The following is a 23,192-nucleotide window of genomic DNA, read 5'->3' on the forward strand; positions in this document are numbered from 1 at the left end:
TCCATGATTGACCACGTCTGGGAGAGTGCAGGTCAGCCTTGCGGGGAGAGCTGAGTGTGCCAGGCTCACCGTACAGAGACTGGGTGCCCTGGAGGGCTGAGGGAGGCAGCAACTTCTCATTGCTGCACCTCTTCTGCCTTTGGGGTCCTTTGTATCTGAGCAGAGTGAAAGCATTTGTTTGAGAAGAGCAGGTGGAGGGGTGGTGAGGTGTGGGGGAGTTGGGGTGAGGGGAGCCTGGGCTAGGAGGGATCCAAGAGTCAGGGGCACTGGGGGGCAGTGGGGAGCCAGAACCCCAGGCCCTGGTGGCCCTCTGAGCCTCTCTGTGCTGGGCTCATCCTCATCCTGCTCCATATGCCTGGTTCACTCCCCCATGAGCCTCTGGCACCCAGGCCACTGTGTCACCTGCTTGTCCCAAGGAGGAAAACCCTAAACCAAGAATGTCCTTGACACACAGGACAGAGATGGGGCCTGAGACTGAACTTCTCCACTCTGGCATGGCCCTGAGTAGATGTGGAGGGGGCCCTGGCAAGACAGCCTGGCCCCCACCCCAAACCAGACCAGAACAGGACAGCAGCAGCAGCTGTCAGCTGTCGCTCGAGTCTCCCTACACCCACCGAGGTCCTTTCCATCACACAAAGGTCATTCCAGATGATTTTGGGTGTCAGGAGACTTTCAGTTTATTTAAAACCAGAACAGGACTCCCACTTAGGGGCCCGTGCGAGGGAAGTGGAAACTCGTGTGGTGAGAGAGAGAGGAACAGAGCTTGCGACAGTGGCTCGGGGACTTTCATCTGGAAGGAAGCTTCTGCCTTTGAAGAGGCAGCTGGAGGGAGGTTTGATGTGGGCCAGGGGGGGAGAGTTCTGAGAACGAGCCGCACAGCGGCCAACTCCACCAGTCAGTTCAGTTCAGCGCCACTGATATTTGCTCTGGTGATGGCCCGGGGCTGGGAAGGGGCAGGGCCTGCAGAGAAGACCAAGACATGGCTCTGCCTTCAAGGCGCTCACAGGCTGGTGGGGAGCCAGGAAGCCAAGACCGGCCCCCAGTGCCACATGTGGAAGAGGAGAGGCAGTTCATCCAGCCCTCTGCTGGGGCTCCGGGTGGAGAGCAGGCAGGGTAGGTGGGTGCGGGAGGCTAAGGCATGTTCGCAGACTGGCTTACACCATGCTGTCAGAGTTTAGGTGAGGAGAGAAGACAGATCTCACTAGAGGGGTCACGGTCACACGTGGTTTTTTCTTGGGGATAACAGGATGGGAAGAACTTGCTGTTGGGAATACTTCAAAACATTCATGGGGAAATGGAATTAAAAGATGAGTTTAGAGTTTGATGTTTGGCTTGGCGGTGAAGTTGCCCACGTCCCACTTTGAGAGCCTGGGTTTGATTCCCAACTCTGCCTCCTGCCTCCAGCTTCCTGCCAATCCACGCCTTGGGAAGCAACAGTGGGGACTCAAGTGGTTGGGCCCCTGTCAGTCACATGGGAGACCTGGACTGAGCTCCAGGCTCCTGGCTCTGGCCTCGGTCAAGCCCTGGCCACTGTGGGCATTTGGGGAGTCAGTTAGTAGTCAGTAGCTCTCGTCTGTCTGTCTCTGATGGTTTGCCTCTCAAATAAATTTTAAAAATTTCTAAAGGGGCCAGCATTGTGTGGGAACCTATGTTTCCACCAGAGGCTGGGACAGAGAACCAATGGGAGGTGTAGGAGCAGGACGGAGCTGCATGTGGGAGAGTGAGAGCAGGTGGCCAGCAAGCCCAGAGCCAGCCCGGCCATAGAAATGGCTGGGCAATAAGAGCAGAAAGGACATAGTCCCTACACCTCCAAGTGGATGTCTGTGATGATTTTTGTAACTTGTATGGAACTACCCTAGGTTTATCCCCAAAGCAATATTGTGGAGAAAGGGGCACAGTGTCGTGCACAGCCCAATCTGCATTCTTTGCTTGTGTTTCTGCAAGCCCACGGAGGGGGCATGGTCTCTGGAGATGCTTTTCAAATTGGCCTTTTTTGCCCTCCCTGCAGCTCCTGGAGAAAACCATACAGAGTTTGATATTCTCAACCTGAGGGCCAGCTGTCTTGGCTTGACTCATCACCGAACTCTCACTGCACCTGCTCGTTGACTCCCTCCACCCTCACAGCAAGCCTTCACCTCCTCTTCCTCTGTTCACCTGCGAGCATCTGTTAACTTCCTCTACTCCCATCTGGTGTCCACTCACAGCAGCCCAAGGATCCACTGCACAAAGCAGGCCTTTTGTTGATGGGGTGTGGGTGGAGAGGCAGAGACGTGAGTTGTTAGTGAACCCCTGAAGAGGCCAAGCTGGGCATGAGAAAGGTTCCTCCTGGTTGTTTTGCCAAAGGAGCCCCAGTGAAGTGGCAGGGAAAGGACAGAGGAGGGACCTGCAGGAGTGAACCAGCAGGGTCAAGGTCACTGAGGAGCCCAGGGAGGTCTCCTGTGCGGTGATGACTGGACAGGAAGACAGCCTAGATGTCCCAGGGACTTACTCCACCGAGACCTCTGAGAGTCCCACTGCAGCAGGGCTCAGCCTGCCCAGATCGCTGGGGCTTTGGCCTCCCCAACAAGCCATGGGGACAAGGACGAGCTGGAGTGAGGCTTCCCTGGGGCCTTCATCAGTCTCACCTGTTTGTTACTTCCTTTCTTCCCACTCTGGGGGGAACTCCTCAACCCCTGGCCTGCCTTCCTCCTGCAGCTTCTTGATTCATGCTTTGGGCATTTGCCAGCCGAGGTCTGGCAGACGCTTCCAGAAGCCTTGAGGACCCGAATAAGATCTGTAAACACGCACCTCCCATTGCATTCCTCTTGCCTGCCTGGGAAGCTTCATGCTTCAGTGGAATCTAAACAGCCTTTAATTGTGCATCAGCTCTCAAGGACCATTTAGGAACCCAACCAGTATTTACGAATGGATTTGAAATTTTCTCAGTAAAGGGAATTAATTCTGTGACTTCTCAGTGCCTTGAAGAGCAAACAGAAGATAAGGCAGGCTCATTATTTGTTCAGTGATATGGGCAGGGTGGGGGGTCATGGCCCAAATCAGGCACCCTCAGAATTTTATCTGGTTTGAAACAGGAGCTTTGGAATGCACCTGACTGCAGGGAGTGAGCATCACTCCAGAGGGGAGTCCTGCCTCCTGAGTAGAGCTCATCTGGTTCTCAGATACAGAGAGGTGGGCAGTGGGTGTGTCAATGACTTTCCTCTAGAGCTGGCTGCTCTCTCTCTCTCTCTCTCTCCCTCTCCTTCTCTCTCTCCCTCTCTCTCTGCCTATCTTTGAGCTTGGAGCTGGGTCTTCTCAGTGGACTCACTGGAACTACACGACTGCCTCTGCTGGGTCCCCGGCTTGGGATTTCTTAGACTCTGCAGTCATGTGTGTTAATTATGTGTATCGTGTGTGTGTGTGTGTGTGTGTACACAGCCATGTGTATCCTATTTGCTCCATTTCTCTGTGGAACCCAGATGAATATGATATCATCTGTGGTCTTCATTCCAGGTTGGGCTAGATGCTGGTGTCTTTTAAATGCTCACAAGCATTTTCCCTCATCTTACTGGTTTTTTTACCACTTGTTTACAGGGGTGCCTCCTGCTTCAGATCATAAATTTCTTGGATTCATTTCCATAGTTTCAAGATGCAGCACTAGATGCAGCCAGAGTGGGCCTGAGCAAATGTATGCACCAGCGGTCAGTGCATGAGCTGCCAAGCTGCTGTGAGCTCTGTTGATTGGAACAGGGCCCAAACCTACCTCCTCAGAGCTCCCTGTCTAGTTCTGATTCTCCAACCATGGCTAAGTCAACATAGGCTGACACCTGTGCCTTGGGAAAGGTATTCATCCGTATGTGTGCAGAAAAAGGCCATGTGCTCGAAGGTGTTCCCTGGGGGCATGGCCTCAGACAGAAAAGCAGAAGGAACAGTCAAATTACAGTGAATAAGTGAATTACAGCATGTCAGCGTGTGGGCACTTACACAGTTTTCAAAACTGTCATTCTGAAGACAGTGGGACAGTCTCCAAGTGGACAGACACCCCAAAGAGAAAATCCAACTCTGTCCAACAGTCTTCATTTGTTCATTCACTGATCAATGCTTACAATGCACAAGGCCTGCTCATTAGCAATGAGTCTCGATTTTAATAAAGACTTTCAGGGGAAAGGCAGATGGGGCTACACCCTCAACACAGGACTTTGATTTGTGGGTATCTGCATCTGCATTTCTCTCCTCCCCCTGGGCCCTCTTCTTAATACCCTCAAAGCCTCCTCCCTTACCAGGATGGCCTCGCCTTTCTTCTTTCCATCCTTTTCCATCTCCTTTTGTCCTATGTGGTCTTAAGAAACCAGAATTATCTGGTTTCTGCAACCCTGGGTCCCCACATGCAATATCCTTCTCCATTAACAGTGGAGTCTTTGGGAGTCTACTTTTCGCAGAAGGCAGTAGAAGGATTGTAACTAACAAAGTACGTCTCCTGTCCAGACACGCTCTGGAGACTACACATCTCATCAGAGATGCCAGCCTCCCTGGGTCTCAGTCTACTCTAAGCTCCATGTGGTGCAGAGGGCACAATGCCCAGTAGCTCTGGGACAGGTGAAGCCCCTCATGGCTGTTCATGAGGAACTGACGGTGGCATTGATGGTGCTTGTGTCACATCATGACCCAGCCATCTTTGCTGCACTGTTCTCTCCCTGGCACAGCGGGGAGGAAGCTTCTGGAAGAAATGAAAGGGAGTCTTTTGGTCTAGTTGTAGATATGACCCTATGGTGCTTAAATAATTCATGTGTTTGTAAAATAGCAAAATAAATGTTTTACATTTGAATTTCAGCCATGAGGAACACCCTTGAAGCACACAGATTAAGAGCTATACTCCAGGCCGGCGCCGTGGCTCACTAGGCTAATCCTCCACCTAGCGGCGCCGGCACACTGGGTTCTAGTCCCAGTCGGGGCGCCGGATTCTGTCCCGGTTGCCCCTCTTCCAGGCCAGCCCTCTGCTGTGGCCAGGGAGTGCAGTGGAGGATGGCCCAGGTGCTTGGGCCCTGCACCCCATGGGAGACCAGGAAAAGCACCTGGCTCCTGGCTCCTGCCATCGGATCAGCGCGGTGCGCCGGCCGCAGCGCGCCGGCCACGGCGGCCATTGGAGGGTGAACCAACGGCAAAGGAAGACCTTTCTCTCTGTCTCTCTCTCTCACTGTCCACTCTGCCTGTCAAAAAAAAAAAAAAAAAAAAAAAAAAAGAGCTAGACTCCAGACACGAACACCATTGCTAAGCAAGGTGTTGCTACCACTGGAGGCTCATAAGTTGGAGCTGATTAGACTCCACACTCAGAGCCCCAGGATTCCAGCCTGGTGGCTGGGCCTGGCCCTCCTGGGACTCCAGGGAGGAGTTTGCCTCTTCCTTCTCTCTCTAAAACCTATTTCATTCATATGAAAAGCAGAGTGACAGAGAGAGAGAGGGAGAGACAGGAAGAGATCTTTCATCCATTGGTTCACTCCCCAAATGGCCAGCTGGGCCAGGCTGAAGCAGGAGATGGGAACTCCATTCAGGTCTCCCACATGGCAGCAGGGGCCCAAGCACTTGGGCCACATTTGCTGCCTTCTCAGGTTCATTAGCAGGGAGCTGGATTGGAAATGGAGCAGCTGGGACTCAGACCAATGCTCATATGGGATGCTGGCATCCACAGGCTGAGGCTTAACCCACTGTGCTGCAATGCTGGTCCCATCCCACTTGTCTTTTTCTGGTGAGACACCAGAGGCCTGGATTTGGAAGGCTCATCAGCCAGGAGTTAGGGACAGAGCAACCATCCAGGAGTTTTAATCAGAAAGGAGTGGATTCAGGAAACTAGGAGGAAGAGCTGGGCAGGAGGCTGGGCTCAGGAGGTGCTGCTGACTTCTAGGGGCTCTGGGCAGGCTCAGAGAGCTGCTCTCCAGGAGATCGGAGACTGTCTCAGCAGCTGGCAGTGGGTACATGAGTGGTAGCTGGGACGAACCCCGGAAGCTGCTGGCATAGCCCCGTATCTGCCAATTGCTGACACCTCTGGCTACCATGGGAAGGGATCGAAGCTCCTCCCCCGCTTCTACCTTCCAGCTGTCATTGCAATCTTGCAATAGCTGCATCTCATACAAGTCCTGCAGGCAGGGGAGTCCTGGAAGTGTGGTTCCCAGGCTCTCAGCCCCGCAGTCCTGGAAGGTGCTGAGAGGGCAGGGCTGTGCCGGGGACCACGGGTGTCCTTTTTAGCATTAGCCTTGACAAGGGGCAGAGCCCACTCCAGTGTCTCTGTTAATAGAATAAGCTTATGATTCTTCACTCTGCTATGATTCCCACCTGCTGCACATTTGGAAGGGACTAGGGAGGCTAAAGGAATGGATAAAATCTCCTGGTGCCATGACACAAGCAAAAAGACCCTTGCATTAAAATATATGAGAAACTGGCCGGCGCCGCAGCTCACTAGGCTAATCCTCCACCTTGCGGCGCCGGCACACCGGGTTCTAGTCCCAGTTGGGATGCCAGATTCTGTCCCAGTTGCCCCTCTTCCAGGCCAGCTCTCTGCTGTGGCCAGGGAGTGCAGTGGAGGATGGCCCAAGTGCTTGGGCCCTGCACCCCATGGGAGACCAGGATAAGTTCCTGGCTCCTGCCATTGGATCAGTGCGGTGTGCCAGCCACAGTGCGCCGGCCACGGCGGCCATTGGAGGGTGAACCAATGGCAAAGGAAGACCTTTCTCTCTGTCTTTCTCTCTCTCACTGTCCACTCTGTCAAAAAAAATATATATATGAGAAACCAGGATGGAGATGCACTCATAGCTTTGAATACTACTCATTTATTTCATGTTATCTCCTGAGGTTCCCCCTAATATCCATTATTTCAAGTGTTCAAGTGTTGCTTTCATCTTGAAAAATATGCTTAATAAACTTAAGAAAGTATTACTGCTGTGAAAAAAGTCCAGAAGCGTGATATCCATTTTGTTATATATATATAATATATAATATATATTTTTCAAAAACATTACTTTAATCGCTCTACATAATTTAGTCATGCGGATTTAACATTCATACATAAATCTTTGCCCCGACTTTAGTTAATTCCTTAGGATAGGTTTCTAGAAATGGGCTGCTCATCCAGAACCATGAGTTAATTGCTTTGCCAGTGTTGAGAGTGATTACCTACCACCAGCAGCACACAAGGCTGCCCATCTCTGTCACTTTGTGAACATGAGCGCAGACTGTTTATCTTATAAAAACGCCAAAAAAAGGGACTTTGTCATTTCTATGGACAAATAGTTTATGACTCTATAGTTTTGTTTTTTTAAAAATTGTTTTTACTTATTTGAAAGACATAGCAAGCAAGAGTGAGTGAGTGAGAGAGAGAACTTCTATCTACTGGTTCACCTCCCCAGATGTATGCAACAGCTAGGGCTGGATTAGGACAAAGTCAAGAAGAGCCAAGAACTCTGGATCTCCCACATGGGTGGCAGGAACTCAAGTACTTGAGACAGTCATCTGCTGCCTTCTAAGGGTGCACATTAGTGAGAAACTGGATCAGAAGCTGAGGTAGGACCTGATCCCAGGCATTCTGATGTGGGATGTGGGCATCCAAGTGGCAGTTTAACCTGCCCCATCATTTCTTTGATTTTCACCAGGGAGGTAGAATTATATAATTTTCATTATTTAGGTCCTGCATATTGTCGCTCCTCCATGAAGAGGGGGAGTGACATAATGGTGCCGTGACTCGGATAGGAAACCTAGAACGGATAGCAAACTTAGGAGGGAAGAAACGGGAAGAACTGGGAAAATATCGGAGAGAGAGACTAGCAAATAGCCTAGGGAAAATACCGGAGAGAGAGACTAGCAAACGGCCTAGGGAAAAGCCGGACGAAAAGGGTGCCGGAAGAAGCTATTGAAAGCCTAGGCATAAATTCGGATACGGACTACGGGGGGAAGCTGGGAGAAATCTCTAAGGTCGAAAGCGAAAGTGAAAGCTAGAACAAACAGACTCGGATACGGACTGTGGGGAGAGGCCAGGAGAAATGAGGGAGGAATATCGTTGGAGGAAAGTTTGGGGAAACATACTGGGTAGAGAAAAATGTTAGGGAAATTGAAGCCGCGGGGGGCAGGCCAAGGCGGAAACGAAAGCCACTTTGGGATTCTCAAGTTAGCCCGGGAATAGGGGGCGAAAAGTTGAAACCAGAAGCTGAAACGTAAGCCAGATTGGGATCCGTCTGATTAGCCCGGGGAGCAAAGGACGGGAAGTCAAATCGTGGGGCGGAGACGTAAGCTGGGTTGAATTCGCCAGGCTAGCCCTGGGAACTTAGATTGAATGCTAGTGGCGGACACGTAAGCTACGCTGTGTGACTCGCGGAGGCTGCCACGCGCAGACAGAGTGTGTGGGGCTCAAGTACATAGGGAACGCGGGGCTGGCGCGAGGCCGTGGTTCAGACGCGAAAGGGTTAAGTGCGAGACCGCGGAGTGTGCACGCAAAGCCGAACCGCGCAGATGAGAGAGGCGCGGGCTGAAGCGGCTCAGAGCCGGCGAGGCGCCGAGAAGCAGCCTCGGGGCGGAGCCTGCCGGCAGGGCGAGGCGCCAGGAAGCCGCAGGGATAAGAGAAATAGAAGTTTAGAAGCAAAGTGAGAGAAATAGGAATGCTGGAAGATAGAAGTAAAATGGGAGAAATAGGAATGCCCGGAGATAGAGAAATAGAGAAATAGAAAGGCCTCCCCTCAACATGGCAATGAGAAAGCTTGGATTCGGTCTGCCTGATTAAGTGAGGCGATGAGCACCTGCGGGCGGCTAGCAGCTTATGCGCCGCAGGTCACCGAAGACAGGCACGAATTAACATCAGTAAGGCCTCCCCACAATACCGAATTAACATCAGTAAGGCCTCCCCACAATACAACAATTAGGAGGCTTGGATTCGGTCTGCCTGATTAAGGCGGTAAGCACCAGCAAGCAGCTCGACCAGAGTATGAGCTGCAGGTCACCGAAGATAGGCACGAACCAACACTAATAAGTCTCCCCCACAATACAGCAATGAGAAGGCTTGGATTCGGTTTGCCTGATTGTTAGGGCTTGTAAGCCCCTGCAGGCAGAGCAGAGCATGCGCTGCGGGGCACTGAACACAGGCACGCATCAGCGCCTAAAAACCTCCTCACAATATGGCGAAGAGAGGAACCGGATTCGGTTTGCCTGATTGATAGGACTTGTAAGAACCTGTGGCAACTCTAGCAAGCAGAGCAGAGTGTGTGCCACGGGGCACCGAAGACAGGCGTGTATCAATGCCAAAAATAAAAAGAAAGGGGGATCTGTGGGGAGCAAACCGGACTAGACTGAGTTACTGGAATTAAGACTTATTCTATGCATCTGCTCTCCCACAATATGGTGCTGGGAGAGAAGTAAACAGCTTCTGCACAGCTGCCTCCAGTTCAACCAATAAACTGTAGGACTTGCTACTGATTGGAGGAGAGCAGCGTACTTGGCGTGTGGGCAGCCGAGTTGGGATTGGCGGAGGAGGACTATAAAGGAGGAGAGAGACGGCATGCACCAAGGAACATCTAAGGGGAACATCTGAGGGAACACCTGTGCAGCCCCCGAGAGAAAGCCGGCCGGCGGTGTGCCGCTCCCCTGCGGAAGTGGGGAATGTGGCCAGGGGGAACTGCCCTTCCACGGAGGTGGAAGGGATAGTAGCCAACCCGGGAAGAACCAGCAGCAAACCCGGGGAGGGCCGAGCAGATGAAAGAACAGCGCAGGGTCCTGTGTCGTTCCTCCATGAAGAGGGGGAGCGACATAATGGTGCCGTGACTCAGATATGAAGCCTAGGCAGGGTTCAGTGTCGCTCCTCCATGAAGAGGGGGAGCGACACATATGTCTTTTACAAAATACTTATTGTTATATAGGTACTGTCAGCTTAAGGCACAACATTCAAAATGAACAGCATGATATATGGTGATGGTTAAGACTGCTTCCTGCCCTTCTGCTGGGTCAGGGTGCCCTGCGGTCAGAGTATTTGCCTGTTTGTTAAAGTATACTCCAGAGTGTTGTACATACATATAAGCCACAACACACATGTGAACACAATTGTAATGTACACACATGGTTTTTTAAAATTTTAAAAGGGTAGAATATTACGTACATGATTTTGAAACTTTTTATATCAATGTAAATTACAGCACTTTCCATGTGTTAGCACAAAAAAAAGCTATGTTGCATTCTTTTTAATGTCTGTAACACATTCTAATATACTATGATTTATTTAACTAGTCTACTACTGATAGTCATTTTAGGTTATTTTTCATTATTATAAACCATGCTGGAATCAATAACTTTGTATTAACTAATTTTTAAACATTTAGATTTATTGAATTGGAAGTGCTTAAGTGTAGATTATGTATATTTTAAATTATATATATATATATTTTTAAAGACTTATTTATTTGAAATTCAGAGTTATGCAGAGAGAGGAGATGCAGAGAGAGAGAGAGAGGTCTTCCATTCAATGGTTCACTCCCCAATTGGCCACAATGGCCAGAGCTGTGCCGACCTGAAGCCAGGAGTCAGGAGCCTCTTCTGGGCCTCCCACATGGGTGCAGGGGCCCAAGGACTTGGGCCATTTTCTACTGCTTTCCCAGGCCATAGTAGAGAGCTGGATTTGAAGTGGAGCAGTGAGACTAGAACCGGCACTCATATGGGATGCCAGCACTTTAGGCCAGGGTGTTAACCCACTGAGCCACAGCTCTGGCCCCTTAAATTTTAATACATATAGCATAGTGGGTATTTTTGGTAACCTTAATAAGAAAAATAAAAAATGCCTAATACTGAAAGCCTAACATTTTATAGAATTTTTCTTCCATTTTTTTCTACATATAGTTATATTTATATACAGTTTGATTACAAAGTGTTTGTGATTAGAAGAAACTAATTACTCTCTTCCTGAGTCATGCTGGGATTGCAACCTGGGGGTGTGTTCCAATAGTAACATCTTTGCTGAGGAGCTCTGACTGGGACATGGGGTACCCCGATAAACATGATGTCTAGGGGCTGGTGTTGTGGTATAGTGCATGAGGCCACCGCCTGCTATGCTGACATCCCATGTGAGTGCCAATGTGCATTTCTTCTACTCCTGATCCAGCTCCCTGCTGATGGCCTGGAAAAGTGGCAGAAGATGGCCCAAGTACTTGGGGCCTTGCCACCCACGTGGGTGACCTGGAAGAAGCTCCTGGCTCCTGGCTTCAGCTTGGCCCAGGCCTGGATGGTGCAGCCATTTGGGGAGTGAACCAGTGAATGGAAGATCTCTGTCTCTCTGTCTCTTCCTCTCTGTGTAACTCTGCCTTTCAAATAAACAAATAAATCTTAAAACAAAAACAAAATAAAACAAACTGCAATGTGTAGGTGTGTTACGAGAGTGTTTCTGGATGAGTTTGTGTGAGTCAAGGGGCTCAGTGATGTAGAACCTCTCCCCAGGGTGAGTGGGCATCTCCTAACCCATTGATGGCCCAAACAGAGCAAAACACTGAGAAAGGACTTTGCCCCCTTTCTTCTGCCTCATTGTTGAGTTGGGACATCTAACCTCTCTTTCTCCTGCCCTTGGCCTGGAATTAACACCACTGGCTGCTGTGCTTCACAGGCCTTGGACTCAGATTCAGTTACAACAGCTGGCTTTCCTGTGACTTCAGCATGCAGACTGCAGATGGAGGGAATTCTTAGCCTCATGTTTCTTGGGAACCAGTTCTTCATAATACCTCTCCTTTTATATTCAAAGCTATTCAAAAAAATTTGTGGAAATCAGAATTAACAGATGCCCCAACAGCCAGACCTGGGCTGATCCTGGGCTGATTCTAGGTCTGCCATGTGGGTGCAGGGACCCAAAGCACTTGGACCACCTTCTACTGCTTTCCCAGACCATAGTAGAGAGCTGGATGGGAAGTGGAGCAGCTGGGACTTGAACCGGAGCCCATATGGGATGCTGATGTTGCAGCCAATGGCTTTACCTGATATACCACACAGTACTGGTCTCTAGAAACAACTGTTGACTTCTTCTCATAACCATGTGTATTTGGTCTGGTTAGTAACACTTCCACTTGAGGGAACTGAGGCACAAGGCTTTAAATAACACACCCAGGTCCACGGGTGATGCTGAGGACTCTTCCAGGCTGCTGGCCCCAGAGGGGAGGGTGTGTGCAGCCTGGGCCAGGGGAGCCCTGGGACAGCTCCAGCTCCTTCTATACAGCCACACGGGTTGTTGGCCTTGCCCACCCCACCTCACTCTCTCATCTCTGGGGACCAAGGCACCAACTCAGGACCCTGCCACCTACCCCACCTGACCTCCTGGGTCCTAGTAGTGCATTGGCTGAGTTACCTGCATCTAAATTCCTCCTAAATGGCTGGAAAGGAACTGAGCCTAAGATGATGGGAGTGAGAGCTGGGGCTGTGGGGCAGACATGGAATCTGGTTCAGGCCCTCGGGGACAGGGAAGGTGGTTTCTAAAGAGGTGGCAGGGTGCCCTGTGTCCTCTGACCCTGGACCACTGTCCCTTTCCTGGTGAGACTAGGCTGTCGCTGCTTCTGTCCCATGAGCACCGAGGGGAGGCAGCACCTAGAAGCACAGTGGGGCCACCCCAGTGCCTGAACAGCTTTGCACCTGGGCCCCCACTGCCAGCCTGTAGAGCTGGGACAAATCCATCTCTGCTCTGCACGGGGTCCCAAGCGCTCAGGTCATTGATGGCAGCAGCAGCAGGGGACAAGCCCACAGGCCAGCAATGCTCCGGGTTCCACTGACTTATGCTGGGCTAGGACTGCGGAGCTCACACTCAGCTGCACTTGGGTTCTGCCATGGGGGCCCCCAGCACCTGCCTCTGTGCCCACCCTGCTCACAGGAGTGCACTCAGCCCCCATAACTGGGCTCGGGGCACTTGGGCAGTCCAGGGGTCCTTAGATGGCTGAAAGGGACCCAGTGTTGGCTGGCTTTGGCCTTCACTGTGCAGGGTCTCCCACAAGACCCACCTCCCTCTAGCCCTGCCCACATGTAGGTGTTGCTGGAATCGCTCCAGTTTTGGGGTGTTTGGTTTGTAGAAACCTGAGTAGTATCAGCCACACCCCCACGGTAGAGCCTCCTCCTGGGAAGGCTGGAGAGCCAAAGGCTGGGGTGGGGTGTTTCTGAGCACTGAGGGTCAGGGGAGGCTCGACCAGGGGCAGGTGGGAATGAATGTGGCCAGGGCAGAGGACCTGCTTGGGAGGTGGGTGCAGGTGGGTGACTGTGTGCAGCCCAGGCCAGGCTGCCCCCTGGATACTGCTGAGGTGAGTGCTGTCAAACTGGGTGTCTCCTGACCATTCCAAGATTCAGGGGTGATGAGGGGGTGACCCTACAGGGGATGCTGCTTCTGCAAGTTCCCTGGGTGTGGCTCTGTGCTTGAGAGGCTGTGTAGAGATGTGTGAGGCAGAAGAGCCAGAAACAACCTGAGTTGTTCTCAAGGTTCCCACACCCAGGATGGCCATGGTGAAGCTGCAGAGCCTTTGGAAGGTGGTAAAAGAAGGGGGCTGGCTCAGTCTAGGATTCCTCTGCCAGCCCTGGCTTCTAGGGAGCCCCCCCCCACAGGGACATTGTCCTGCACATTCAGGAGCCATTGAGGGCCTTGCATGGACTTGCATGCACTGGGCCCCACACACCATCCACCTACCATGCATCGTGTGCTTGCTGTTTTCCATGAGCTGGACCAGGGCCCAGAAAAAGTCTTCCTCAGGCATGAACATGAGTAAGAGTGCCAGAACATGGCTCAGGCCCTGGCTGTAGCCCACCTCCTGCAAGATCCCAGAAAACCTTTAGGAGACCTCCCCTGGCAAGAATGATATCCTGGGATGGCCCACCTCTCAGGGAGATCAGGGTCACCCACTGAAGGGTCTAGGAAGATTGGGGAGGGAGCCCCTGTGCCTGAATCCTGCCATTTGGTGTCAGCAGCCCAAGAATTGGAGCCTATAGAAGTTCTCCAAGTTCCTTGAGGGAATCCTGCAGGGCCTGAGCTTAGGCAGCACAGGGGGGGAGACCTGAAGTATGGACACCTGTTACCCCCAAGATGTCAGGATGGGCCAGGTTGCTGTGGGAATCCAGATCCATGCCCATGGAAGCTCTGGACCCCTGAGCTCTGCAGGTGACCTGGTGGCCCTTTCTCACTTGAGGAAGAAGTAAGCCAGGAAGTGCTACCAGGACCAGAACAGGAGGTGTGCCTCTGTCATGGGTGTAGGCCTGGGCTTCCTGAGTGCCAGGCCCCCTGGGAACCAGGGCACCAGGCAGGGTTGGCCAGTGGCAGGTCAGGGGCATGGGGATGTCCAGGCCTTGCTGGGTCACCCATGGAGCCCTGCACCTGCTCCACTCATGGGAAAGGTCTGAGTGGGTGGTTGTGGCAGTGGTGCTGTGTGGAGTGGGATTCAGGCCCATGGGTCCAACCACATGTCTGGTGGGTATAATGGCATCAGTGGGACCCAGACTCAACTTTGATGAGCAAAGTCATACACCTTATCTGCCCTGCCTTCACCCCCCACCCCCATGTGGAATGCTAGTCCTGGGAGGGGCAACCCAACACCGCCAAACTCCTGGGGTCTGGAGGCCAGCCCAGGAGAAGGCTGCCTTTCTCCTCCCAGAACTTGAGGTTGGGTCCAAGGAGGCCTGGAGCTTGGCCCCTACTCCTCTGTCTTGGAGTTGTGAATGAGAGAGGCCTCCTCAACCCAGGCTGGGATCTCTGTGACCAGGGGTGCCCTGCAGGGACTGCCGGGATAGCACCTGCGATATGATCCCAGAATACTCACGGGATTGTATACGGAATATTCCATGAGCACTTGGAATAAGGTGCATTGACTGGAAGAGAGAGGACAGAGGCTGTGCGTCCTGTGCTGCCGAGGCTCTCAGTGTGGCTCTGCCTAACAGAGCCTGACAGCCACACACAGAGCCTGTGACACTCTGCTCATGAGCAGTGATGTCATCAGGGCACCTGCGTGTTGTCCACTGTGTGGGTGAGCGCTGCCTGCAGGGACACACACACCTCTCAGGGTGCAGTCAGGTGCAGTTTCATTTCCCCAGGTGGGTGTTCATTGCACAGGTGAGCGTTCCACTGTGGGAGGTGCAGTCCCATGGATCTAAGCCATGGAGAATCAGCCTCCCATGCACGTTCAGCCTGGTAGGGAGCAACTCCTGTCGCCTATGTATTCCCCATGAGCTCTCTGTGGCCAAACTCTCCACCTCCCCCAGCCCATGGCCACCACTGCCCTGTTGTGTGTCCCAGGGTTTGGCCTCTTGCAGATGTCCTGAGTGGATCATAGCATGTGTAGCCTTTGAGGGATGCTTCCTCTCTTAGCAGAATGCACCTGAGATGCATCCAGGTGAGCCCAGGGCTGAGCCTCGTCCTGCCTCTCACTGAATCCCGTTCTAGGATTCAGCTGTGACACGGGTTGCTTATCTGTTTCCCCACTGAGCATCATGCAGGCTATTCCTGTGTCCCATGACTGTGAACACAACCGTGAATCTTGTGTGTTTTCTGTGCACTCAGCTGTTCTAGTGGTTGTGTACATGTGCGTGTGTGCTGGGGGTTCATGTGGAAGGTGTGTGTTTCTCATTATGAGAAACAGCCCTGGGTGCTGCCAAGGGCCTGGGCTTCTGTTCTCTGTTCCTGGCAATGAACTGGAGTGGCACTCACCTCACATTGTCCCCAGCACCCAGCGTCCTCAGTGTTTTTTTTTTTTTCTTTTTTTCACAGGCAGAGTGGATAGTGAGAGAGAGACAGAGAGAAAGGTCTTCCTTTTGCTGTTGGTTCACCCTCCAATAGCCGCCAAGGCTGGCACACTGCGGCCGGTGCACTGCGCTGATCTGAAGGCAGGAGCCAGGTGCTTCTCCTGGTCTCCCATGGGGTGCAGGGCCCAAGTACTTGGGCCATCCTCCAGTGCACTCCTGGGCCACAGCAGAGAGCTGGCCTGGAAGAGGGGCAACCGGGACAGAATCCGGAGCCCCGACCGGGACTAGAACCCGGTATGCCAGCGACGCTAGGTGGATTAGCCTATTGAGCCATGGCACCGACCTCTCAGTGGTTTTAGTTCCCCCATTCTCACAACTGTGCGCTGGTGCCCCATTGTGGTTTAGGTGCTAAGCATGTGTTCATCGTTGAGGAGGTGAATTGTGTGTGCCGTTATGAAGGGGCCCTCCTGAGTCTGTGTCCCTGGGGTACTGGGCAGCTGTCCTCTGCTTCCTTGTTACTGAGGTGAAGGGCTCCTTGAATATTCTGGAAATAATACCTTTATTAGGTAGATTGCTAATATTGTCTCCCCTTGTGTTTCTTTTCATTTCATTCTCTCTACAGTGTCTTTGGGAGTTTATATAATATAAAAAAGTTTATGTAATATCTAAAAGGCAATTTTGTTTTCTGTGCTAAATGAACTATTTTAGGTTTGCACCCAAGTCTTCCCTAGGGACCCCATGTGCCCCAGGACCCTTGCTCCTCCCACCCTGGGTCCTTCCCAGCCCAGAGGCCTCACTTCATTCTGTAACGTTCCTGGAAGATCAGGTGGTTTCTGAAAGTCCATGTGATGGCGGAGTCGATGTGATGGAAGTGACTTGCACCCAGTCTGTCCTGCTCTTTCATCTCCTGCAGAGCAGGGACAAGGAGGGGGACAACATCAAGAACTGCAAAAGCCCCATTGCCACACAAGGACCTCAAGTCCATGTCAGCTCTTCTGGCTGACAGGGAGGGTTCCCTGCAGGGAGCTCATTCCTTTCTGGGTCCCACGTTGAAGGAGGGTCATGGGCTCCCTACTTGCCTCAGCATCCACGTCACCCCCGTGGCCAGCATCCCTGCTGGGGGGGGCACTGAGACCCTGATGGTCAGCATCAGCCAGGGGCTCTGAAAGGTCCCTGTGCACTACCCCTGCCTGCCCTCAGCTCTCAGCACAGACTCGGTCTGACCCCAGCCAGGCTTCCAATCCTCCTCACTGGTGTCTCAGGCCCTCCAGGAGTCAGCCACAGCCTGACCACACCTCCATGCTGCCCCCTGCTGGAGGGGCCCATCTCCATCTAGATGTTGGAAGCCGCCCTTTGCTTGGAGCTGAGTCTGGGCAATGACTGTTTCAGGCCCAGCTCCCAGGGCAGCCCCAAACTGCAGACTTAGGAGAGGCAGGGTGGGCCACACAGCTGGGCCCTTCTCCCTGATGGCATCCAGGGACATGAGAGCCAGCTGCAGTTGACAGCCCTCTGCTCACACCAGTCCTTGCTCCCTCCTTTCCCAGAAGCATTGAGAGCTGTCTAACCATTGGACCAGCCACTGCAGGCAAGGGCAATGCTAGGGGCTGCAAGTCCATGTGAAGGCAGGGCCAGTGAAGGGCAAGCCCTGTTAGCACAGAACCTGTGGGGCTCCCGACCTCACACCATTGTGATCTCACACTGGGAGACCCCGCTATTCATGGACCAGCAATTCCTCTGTTCTGGCCTTATCCCAAGCTGCCTAAGTGAGCTCAGCAGAGAGCAGGTTAAAGCCTCTGGCACAAAACACACCTGCCCAGTCCCAGCTGGGTCTGAGGAGATGTGGAGGAGGCACTGACTAGGATCTAGGGAGAGGAAGGCAGGATGGGGAGGAGGCTCCCAAGGGCTCAGTGAGGGACGGTCCACCATGGAGACTCAGGCTCCTGACCAGGCCCGAGCAGCTCAGGCTCCCTTGGGCTGAGTGCAGAGCCATACCGCGTATTTGCCTGGATTCTGGGCCTTCTTTTTGTCCACCTCCAGCATCATGGCCCACCCCTTCCCATGCACCTGGGCAGGGATGCCTTTGTAAATTCTCCACTGAAACTATAGGAGAGAGGAGGCTCTGGTGAGTGGTGAACATGGCCACTCAGGGAGGGAGCATAGGGTGAGACAGCAGGAGGGAGAAGCCAGGGGAGGATCTGCCCAGATGGGGGCCTTATGACCCACAGTGACTGGAGGGCCAAGGGCTCAGGGGCCCTGGATCTGCTGTGCACTGACTGCCCCCTACAGGGCACCTGGAATCACACCTGCCCTGCATCCAGGATTGTCTTCAGCAGTGACTTCAGATTTTCTACCAGGGCAGTGTCCTGTGTGTATGGGGAAGGGGTGCAGATGACCTATGTCGCTAGGGGTTGGACAGTTGCCCCTGGGCATCTGAGAGGCAGGCAGTGCCTGGCACAGGAATGGGCACTGTTCAAACCCCAACTTAGCTCTCAGTGTTCCTGAGGGGCACTCACTGCCGCGGTATTTGCTGTGGTTCTTCATCATTTTTATCCATTTCTGGATTCTGTGCATCTCCTGTTTATGCTGGAAAATGAGACAGGATGACCTGAGCCCAGCTTCAGGCTCTGAGAATGGCCCTCGGATGCAGCTCAGGAGCTCTGTGGGTGCTCAAATGGAAGGAGCCAGAAAAGGCACAGACCATGAGACCCAGATCTTCTGTCTGGGAGAGTGTCAGTGGCCTGGCCTCTGACCTGAGCTGCCCCGTTGTAAAGACAGAGCCCCTGAGCTCCAGCCATGTCACTCCCAACCATGCCAATGAGTCAGCTGCAGCTCAGTTCTGGGACAGGTGAGTGTGTTAAGATGTCAGCAGGTGCCATGTAAGTACCTCATCGCAGGACCTTATGGTATTCCCACTAATCACTGCTGAGCCCCATGTGTCCCCTCCACCCAGCTCTGCTTCCAGATGACTGGCCCATGGCCAAGGACTTGTCCTTACCTTTGCCCCTAGGGTGCTGTCTTGGAGCAATTTCTGCTCACTGGAAAGCAAGGGAGGTGGAGAGGTGAGGACCGGACCACAACAGGCACCTCTACCTCCCTAGTGGGCCAGGGAAGGACCAGCTTCATCCTCTCATCCCAGGGGACTGAGACAGGAAGGGAGGGGCTGGTGACCATGAGCAAAGGGAGCCCAAGGCCAGGCAGGGGCCCTTGCTGCCAGTGGGGGGCTCCAGGCCTGTCAGAGGTCCACCTTTCTGGGTGTGTGGCAGCACCCCCCCACAGCAGCTGGGGGGTTGCTGTCCTGAGCAGGGCCAGGCTGCCCAGGGGTGAGGCAGTTATATCCCCACATCAGCTCTCCCAGGATGTCACCTTGGAACTGACTGAGTCCAGGTGGCCTGCCTGAGAGATGCTCAGTGTTGTGAATGTGCACCTGGGGCTCGAGGCACTTGGGACCACCACACTCCTCAGGGTCCCCCACCACATACCCTACCCCATTGTGTACTGGCCACCTGAGGTGCATGAACCCCACCTCACCCCTCCTCTGTCAGCCCAGACTGTGGCCATCTCTCCATCACTTGGCTCTTGCTTTTTCTCCAGGTTCTGGCACAACATGGAGGCAGAAGACCCCTATCCCCATGCTAAGGTGGGCTGCTGAGTCATGCCAGAGATGGCCTGAGATGGCTCCATCCCTCTAGGTCACCAGAGTCCACCCTCCAACCATGGGGCCTCTCTCCCTGACATTTGTGGGAACAGCCTCCAAGTCTGATTCCTGCCCCCAGGCCCCAATATCCCAGCACAGACCCGGGGGCAGGGCCCTCAGCTGCAGCCTCCCTGCAGTCTGTACTGCAGGAGCCCACAAGCAGGTTCAGAGCCAGAGAGACCACATCCCTGGCCATCCTTCAGACTAGGTCTTCATAAGCCTTGAGCCTGGCCCCTAGACCTAGGCACCTCCTGGACAACTGCCAGCTGCTAGGCTTGTGCCCCAACCCCATGGACACAGCTCTGGAATGTTGATGGCTGTGGGGAGCAACTGAGACTAGACTAAGTTACTGGAATTAAGACTTATTCTATGCATCTGCTCTCCCACAATATGGCGCTGAGAGAGAGAGACCAAACAACCTCTACACAGCTGCCTCATCAGTTTGATAAGCTGCAGGAGCTGATCCTGCTCCTGATTGGAGGAGAGCAGCGTGCTCGGTGTGTGGGCAACAGAGTTGGGATTGGTGGAAGAGGACTATAAAGGAGGAGAGAGACAACATGCACCTCCACAGAGGTGGAGGGGTCAGTAGCCAACCCGGGAAGGAACAGCAGCAAACCCGGGAAGGGCCTAGCAGACAAAAGAACAGCGCAGGGTCCGGTGTCATTCCTCCGTGATTGGGGGAGTGACATAATGGTGCCGTGACTCGGATATGAAGCCTAGGAGGGATAATGGTGCCGTGACTCGGATATGAAACCTAGGAGGGAAGAAGCGGGAAGAAGCGGGAAAATACTGGAGAGAGAGACTAGGAAAGAGCCTAGGGAAAAGCCGGACGGAAAAAGTGCCAGAAGAAGTTAGGATTGAAAGTGAAAGTGAAAGTTAGAAGAAACAGACTCGGATATGGACTGTGGGGAGAAGCCAGGACAAATGAGAAATATTGTTGGAAGAAAGTTAGGAAATATACCGGGTAGAGAAAAATATAAGCTAGGGAAAATGAAGCCGTGGGTGTAGGCCGAAGCGGAGATGTAAGCTAGGTTGGGATTCGTCAAGTCAGCCCGGGGAGCAAAAGACGGGAAACCAAACCGGAAGTGGAGACGTAAGCTAGGTTGGCGTTCGTCACATTAGCCCCGGGAGCAAAAGATGGGAAGCCAAACCGAAAAGTGGAGACATAAGCTAGGTTGGAATTCTTCAGGTTAGCCTGGGGAACTTAGACTGAAAACTAAACCGGTAGCGGAAACATGAGCTAGGCCATGATTCGCGGAAGCCGCCGCACGCAGAGAGAGCACGTGGGGCACAAGCAGAGAGAGCGGGCACCTGATAGCTGCATCCCAGGAGGATGACTCATCCAGAGCACAGGAACTAAGAATAGTTGGGGAAGGACAGCCCCCACCTTGCCTCTCCTGCCCTTGGAAAGGATGATCCTCCCCAAGCCTGGCACCCATGTGCCCTCCAGGGAGACCAAGTCTAAGGGTCTCCCTGGATGCTCCCAGCTCCTGCATCTCTGGGGCTCTCAGAGCCAGCCTCCCTGCCCCACCTGATACCAGCTGACCCAACATCTAGTCTTGAACCCGTGTCCAGACACATACTCACACCAAGGCCCATTTGACACTGATGCCCAGCAGAGAGGGAGGAATGAGATGACTGTATACACATTCTGCACACAGGGGCCCACTGAGAGCTTAGGCACATCATTCATGGAACCTGGCGTGGGAGACAAGTGCCACCCACCTGGGCATGACCTTCCCCACACCACAGCTCATGCAGAGAGCAAGTCCCACTCAACTCTGTCGAAAATCCATTCGATTCTGTCAAATGTGTCTCTTGCCTACGCTACCAACACCTGGTCAGTTGGGCAGTAGACACACTACTGGCCACTGGTCGCCTCACAGCCCAGAGTGTGCATCCTTAGTGATTGTGACATCACAGAAGCCTGCCTGCCAATCCCAAGTGGCTCTGCTGTGGTAGGGGTCAGGGTCCTCAGCCCTGGCTTCATTAAAGGTCACCAGAAGTGGGGCCTGTGTTCTCCACAGGGCCCAGGTGAAAAGGGCAGGACTCTGGCAGTACTGCCCCAGAACCATGGGGTCAGGGCTCTCTGCCACCTGCTGTAATGTTCCCAAATCCCAGGCAATCTGCACCCCCTGCCCCTCCCTTCTTCTTCTGCAATTTTATTATAGCACCACTGTGAAGTCCTCTTTATTTGAACACAAGATGGCATAGGGAGCCCCACATAGACCTTTCCCCACACTCCCAGGCTGCCCCTGCAAAGACCTGAACTGAGACTCCCAGGTGTGAAGCTTCCTGTCCTACCACGGGCACCACCCCAGCACTGCCAACCTCTGTTGTCCCCTCCAATCAACCTCAAGAGACATCGCAGGGCCTCATCTGAGTCCTGGGACATGGGGCTAGGCAGGTGCTGGGAAACACTGAGTGTGCGAATTAGCTGCCACTTCTTCTTCTTCCTCTTTTTTTTTTTTTTTTTTTGACAGGCAGAGTGGACAGTGAGAGAGAGAGACAGACCTTTTGCTGTTGGTTCACTCTCCAATGGCCACCACGGCTGGCGCGCTGTGGCCAGCACACCGTGCTGATCCGAAGAGGCAGGAGCCAGTTGCTTCTCCTGGTCTCCCATGGGGTGCAGGGCCCAAACACTTGGGCCATCCTCCACAGCACTCCCTGGCCATAGCAGAGAGCTGGCCTGGAAGAGGGGCAACCGGGACAGAATCTGGCGCCCTGACCGGGACTAGAACCTGGTGTGCCAGCGCCGCTAGGTGGAGGATTAGCCTAGTGAGCCGTGGTGCCGGCCAGCCGCCACTTCTTACAGGGCACTCTGGAGCTGCCCCTGCGTTTCAAGTGAGCCATGGGCCTGCGTGCATGGCTGAGAGCTGTGGCTACACAGCTGCAGAGATCACCTCTGACAGTGGTGCTTAGGGAGTGCAAGGTGAGCCTGCGTGCTAGGGCCCTTCCTGCCCACAGCAGGAAACCTCAGCACACAGACCAGACCCCTCCAGCACACTGCTCCAGCCCTTCCTTGAAACCGCTCTGAGTCCCAGGGCCAAGGGCTCTGTTCCTGTGGTGTTCACACACAGGCACAGCCACTTCACCCATGGAACCCAGCGTGGGAGACCAGTGCCACCCACCTGGGCATGACCTTCCCCAAGCCAAGAGCAAGTCCCACTCACCTCCATCGAGAATTCATTTGATTCTATCAAATGTGCCTTCTGCCTTCGCTGCCAACACCTGGTCAATTGGGCAGTAGACGCACTACTGGCCACTGGTAACCTCACAGCCCAAAGTGCACATCCTCAGTGACTGTGATGTCACGGAAGCCCGCCAGCCAATCCCTAGTGGCTCTGCTGTGACAAGAGGTCAGGGTCCTCAGCCCCGCCTTTATCAAAAGTCACCAGAAGTGGGGCCTGTGTTTTCCCCAGGGCCCAGGTGAAGAGCACAGGGCTCTGGCAAGGGTGCCATGGAACCACTGGTGCAATCCAGAGCACCTGCCCCTTTGTGTCGGGCCCCCTCTGGGTTCCTGTTGAGCTGTTTGGTGGGACAACCCAAGGGACTGACCTTGAACTCTGCAGTCCTGATTTTTTTCATTTTTTCCTGTGGTGGTGGCCAGTGCTCCATAGTATGAAGGAGAAGTTCAAATAGGGAAATCATCTAGAAACTTTGAATGCACAGAGGGAAGATAATTCAAATCTCTAAGTGCCATATATGTGATATAAATTTATAAGGTATTATCACACATTTCAAAAATATATCGCCACACTGTATATTCTAAATGTCACATAATGGGCTCAGCTTTCTGATTCCTCAAATATGT

At 53.2% G+C, this 23,192-nt stretch overlaps 1 long non-coding RNA gene across 1 annotated transcript; it reads right to left on the reverse strand.

Annotated features, from left to right (window-relative positions):
- Window positions 1-652: 652 nt before the first annotated feature.
- LOC127488763 (uncharacterized) lies at window positions 653-22,659 on the reverse strand. The gene is made up of 2 exons (XR_011382493.1): window positions 13,643-22,659; window positions 653-11,728 (listed from the first exon to the last, which is right to left on the reverse strand). It is a non-coding gene; the product is annotated as an uncharacterized lncRNA (long non-coding RNA).
- Window positions 22,660-23,192: the final 533 nt, after the last annotated feature.

This window comes from Oryctolagus cuniculus, chromosome 15 (genome assembly GCF_964237555.1).
Source record: "Oryctolagus cuniculus chromosome 15, mOryCun1.1, whole genome shotgun sequence".
Taxonomy (NCBI): domain Eukaryota; kingdom Metazoa; phylum Chordata; class Mammalia; order Lagomorpha; family Leporidae; genus Oryctolagus; species Oryctolagus cuniculus.